Genomic DNA, 5806 nt, shown 5'->3' with positions numbered 1-5806 from the left:
ATTATAGGCTAAATTGAGAAATAGGAGGATCATGGGTTCTTTCATAAATTCCTTAGGAAATCATCATAAAAACATTGAATAATCGTCCATTCATCATTAGAATGTCTTTGAAATTTGTTTGAGAATGAACCCATGCTTAGATTGCTAGGATATTCAATCTTAGGATCACATTAGAAAACCTTTGAAAGAACTCCTTAGATGAAAGATTAACTAAGGATCAAGGGTTACCATACCTTAACAGAATAAAAGCCACGAAATTTGGAGAAGAAAACACTTGGAATCCATCTCCCTAGCTTGATCTTGAGATTGGTCTCTAATGGAGGTTTTGGGAGAATTATATTTGGGAGGGAAGGGTTTGATTTGAAGAATGAATTCTATATTGGGTTTTTATGATTTTAACCAACTTAAAATACCCTAATTAACCTAAAATAACCGTCCACCAACTTATTGGAACGTCGGGTGAATTTTCACCCCTTGACTTGGCCATGTGTAGACAGTCACTTGTAGGTCCAAAACGACGACCTCAATGACGGGGCGTCGATGGGATGACGGGCCATCCTGCAATCCTTTGTTTGTGACCAAGACTCCATCATTCGGGGCTGAGCTCCCACGCCTAAGGGTGGAGCAATGCCCCCAATCGACGGAGTGTCCCAGTATATTGGCCGTCATTCCTAGGCGTTGTTTGACACTGCCTTGGCAGTGTTTTGCCAGCTTGTGGGTCCTCCTCAAGGGGCCTTAGGGTGGTCCTTGGATAGTCGTTCCCGGTTTTTCGACCCTAAACACGACCATATACATGTTAGGATACTCCCCTATCATTTTAGACCCCAAACAACACTCCAACACAAGGCATGCTAGCACACAAACGACTAGTTTTCGGACGTCTTGGTCGTCGTTTGACGTTTGACTCAAACCTCATAAAACCAATCATTACAAGCTGTGACACACCTTATATACAAGGTATAAACTCTTAAGGCATATGTGAGGCTATAGATTACCTTAGTTCATTTTGATAGTCCTAACGGTTGTTTGTCAAACAGCCTAAAGTTAAAAATTTGAATATAAGCAACTAAAGGATTCATATCACAACTTTCACATTGGCTTGGATCAAGAAACTCTAACTTGATGAGCCATATATTTACCATAACATGGCAATAAATAATTTGGTTATGCACTTCAAAAATTTCTCTAAAAAAATCACATTGCCTCAACTCTTAAGCCTTTCAATAATCTGGTTATTTCATTTCTATTTGCAGAGCCGATTGAATTAGTAATACTTAACTGCAAAAGAATTCTACACTTAGCTTGTGGACATTTTGGTAAAACTTTTGCTTCCCAATAAGATTTTCTCAATGTGAGATCTTGTAAAGCTACAGACAGAAAGTTGAAGGTCATTGTCTCTGAATTATCTTGTTTTGATGGCTAAATTAATGTGGAAGGATGGGTATTGAAATTGAGTTATTGGGTCTTTATTTTGGTTGGGTCCAGTTTTACTAAATGGATTGGATAGAATACTAAATAGAAAATAAAATTTTGATTATAATAAAAATATATACACATAGATCCAAGTAGGGTTCATGTAGGCGCCACATATACTAATAAAAATGGCGACACTATATTTAACTGTACAAAGATAAAATATGTGTCTAAAGTTGGATGGTAAGGACCACTATATCAAAAAAGTATGACAAAATGTACCCATTTATAAGAGTACAAGGACAAATATGAATAAAATAATATTTTTTTAATTATCTTAAAATTTTAGAATAACATTGTTATAGTTATGTTAAAGAAAATCACCATAAATAATTTAAAATACAACGTACGTATGACTGTTAGAAAGTACTTAACTCAGTTATGTGCTATAAAAACTTTTTGGGGATTAGTTTTATACTGGACATATATTTTATTTTAATGTAGTTTGTAAATATATGCTTGTTTTATTTGAAAAAAATAAAAAATTTCGTGTTTGCATTCCCCTTAAAAATTAATTAGTTTTGCTTTTGTATTGTTTTAGTTTTGTACGTAGTCCAATTGTGTTGCATAAAGTAAGATTTATCGCCTACGTGAGTAATGAAAAGCAAGTTGGGAATTAAGACAATTTGAATGGATTTATAGTACCAAAAGCTCCATCCGTAAGTTCCTTTGTAGTTGAAAAGAGAAAATCTCTCTTCTACATAGGGAGTACAATTATAATTTGTATTTTTTTTTTTCAAATGCTAAACGGGAATATTCACAATATCAACTGCATTTATTTTTTGTGTTTCATTTCATCTCATCTCTTTGGCCTTACTGTATGTAAATTAAATTGAGTAAAATAATTAATATATTTAAATATTGACGAAAATGTGCTATCTAAGTCTGCTAACATATATATTTGAAAAAAATAGAAGTTTTGTGATTGCATTCACCTTGAAAATTAAATAATTATACTTTAGTAAGTAGTCCAAATAAATGTGCTCAATAAAGTTGACTACTTGTCCAATTGAGTAGTATAAGCGAGCTAGTCAAAAAAAATAAAAAAAATAAAGGTAAATATACCCATTAACTTAGATTTGAATCACATTTATGTCCTTCAATTTTGGTATACAATTAGACATTTAAACTTGCATCAAGTTGAAAAAATAGGCACACATGTCATTTTAGTCATATGTGGAGTCGTACATGTATTTTGCCATATAGGACTCATGTGTTTATTTATTTAAAAGTTGGATAGTTAAAGTACCTCTTTGTGCATTATGAAAGTTGGAGGTCAAAGTTAAAATCTAAAGTCAAGTTTAGAGTCCAATATATTATTATGCAGCCCTACCCGTAAGTTTCTTTGTCGTTGGATGAAAAAAAAATATCTCTTAGTATCAAAATTTTTAAATTTAAAATTAGAAAATAGTAAAAAAGAAAATTAATTGTAGAAATACAAGAAACATGAAATTATTATTTATTTTTTGTTATTAATTGTTTCAATTATATTAATTTCTGAAAATTCTAAAATTTGTAATTTTACGGTAATTATTTAAAATAAATGTAACTATTTATTTCCACGATTCGTTATTTTTTAAAATAACTGTAACTAGTTATTGCATATTTCGTTATTTTTTGTTTAGTTTAAGATGATTATTGAAAAATAAAATGTTAACTAATATAGTATTGTATAGTATAATCATTGAATATATATGAAAAAGTAGCAAATAAAAATGAGTGATTGATTGTGAATAGGACACGTGTTTGTTTCAAATTTTAATTTGACACCTGTCAACATTTGGTTTAATTAATTGTTGTTCTATTATTAAAATGGGTGATTTATTGTGAATAGCACACGTTTTTGTCAAAATTTGCATGAATGACGTGAACAAACTGGAATATATATAACTAAGTAATTGANTATATATATATATATATATATATAACGTGCTGGCTTAGCTTGATCTGCAACTAATAAAAGAATTAAGAATCAATTGGTTCTTCCCCTTATCTAGGGATTTTGTCTACCACGTCTTGCCAATTTTAGAGATCATTTTTGCAAGCTACATATCTGTACTTAGCTAGCTGTTATCTTAAGGATAGGGATATTTCAATTTTGACCAAAAAAAAAAAAAAACTTATTCACGGCAAAAATTTATTATTATTTTGAAAAGAAGAGAATAAATCAACTATTAATTTGGTTTTTATGCATCGGCAAGATATGATTAAAAAAAGATCTCATAGTAAAAAGTAAAAAATGGTTGAACACTTTTATTATTAATCAAATAAGTTGAAAATTCGAGTCACGTTAAAAGGTAAATGAAAACGCAGCCCTTTTGAATGAGTGGGGTTAGAACAAAAAAAGAAAATGGAATAATTGAATTTTAAAAAAACATAAAAAGTGGTTAAACACCTTTGTTATTAATCAAATAAGTTGAAAATTTGAGTCATGTTAAAGATAAACGAAAATGCAGCCCTTTTAAATGAGTGGGGTTAGAACAAAAAAAAAATAGAATAATTGAATTTTAAACTCACCCTTGTGTTAAGTTAATAATACTCTCTATTTATTACTTAACTAGTGAATTTGACTGCGCTATGCGCGGGTTTAATATTTCTGGTAAAATTTTACTTTATTTAGCAAAATTTATCATTACAATTGTTTTTTTATCTCTATAATTTACAAACCATTATTTCCTTTAATTTCTATCTTTACATAAACTTGGTAACTGTTGTTTTATCTTTAAATATTTGACGATATTGTTATCTCTCATGCACTTGTTATTTGATTTATAACTATAAAATTTTCCGAGTATATACATATTCACATACATAACTTTCTTATTTTTATTTTTTATAATTTTTCTATTTTAGAAGGTCATGAATATTTCATCCCGCAAACATAGAAAAGGTGAATGTCAAATATTAAAAAAAATATAATTTTTGTAAGTTTTTGTGATATAAACAAAAAGAATAAAATGGACATTTTATTTTTAGCTGTATTAAATTTAAATTTACTTAATTTTATATAGTTGCTTGTTTAATTATTGTTTTTCTCTATAATTATAACAACTTAGTATCCATTTAATGCTTCAATGCATAAATAATTACAAGTAAATAAGAAACTTTTACAAATATTTTTGTAAGCAATTTCAAAATAGAATTCTTAGTTGTCCACCACGATATTGCTCCATCTCTCATATTATTTTTTCACTATTGTGTTTTTACTGATTTGCAAAAAGAAAATCACACTTGAATGAAGCTTATCTTGCTTAGTTGATAAATCTTCTCTTTCTAAATATGTTGTCGCTGATAATATTACATTTTCATATAATTTGTAGTGAAAAGAGTAAATTGTCCATTGGAAGAAAATTTTAATTTACAATGAACCAGTTAGATGAGTAATAATTCTAATCAATAGCGAAAAGTCAATAACTTCGTATTCTTAGTAACATCATATATCTATGTGATCTACAATAAGAAATTTAAACGACAATCATATTTTCTTTATTCACGGAAAATTAATTATTACGTAATTATAATTTATAAACCTTATATACAATTAATAATGATAAGTCACTATATAACTTTTAGAAATATTTGTGTTGAAAAGTTAAAGTATTAATTTTTTTGGTAAAATTTGGACACCAACCAAAAGAATGGTAAACCAACTGCTTACACTTCATATTTCAACTCCTCTCATAAATCAATAAAGAGATAATATTAATATAACTTGCAAACAATTAACGTCTAATTAAAGTATTATCTTCATAAGATATACAAATTAAAATTTATTGAGGTAAATAAAAATAAAGACAAAAATTAAGATATCGTAATACTAAATTGAGAGAGAATAAAGGAACAGATATAAAATGAACAAATAGGGGTAAAAATAAAATAGCGCAGAAAGAAAAATAGAGAAATTGTGTTAGAATTTTGAAGTAGTTCATTTGATAGTAAAATTCAGAAACGTTGCAATATCTTTTTCATCAAAGAGTTGCAATTAAGTGGATGCATTTCTTTATTTTTTTTATTGAAATTCTGTATCCATAACCATTTTTTCCATAATTAAGCACACTAATTATGAGAAAGTAAATATTGATTACGAGGAATGAAATGAGTATAATTTTAAAATGCCAAAATGATAGCCTTTGAAATTTTTTATTTATAGCAAGGTATAATTAATCATTAATTAATAATTATTAATAATATAATTGTGTAAAAATAGAGAAAAATGCATAGATCTTAAGTAAATAGACAAATACCTTTTGTGATCATGAGGCATGCCGTACATTAACATGATGAAGAACCTCCTTTACAATACGTGGGTTATATATATATATATATATATATA

This window comes from Solanum pennellii, chromosome 6, assembly GCF_001406875.1.
Source record: "Solanum pennellii chromosome 6, SPENNV200".
Taxonomy (NCBI): domain Eukaryota; kingdom Viridiplantae; phylum Streptophyta; class Magnoliopsida; order Solanales; family Solanaceae; genus Solanum; species Solanum pennellii.
Note: the sequence above shows the minus strand (reverse complement) of the source record.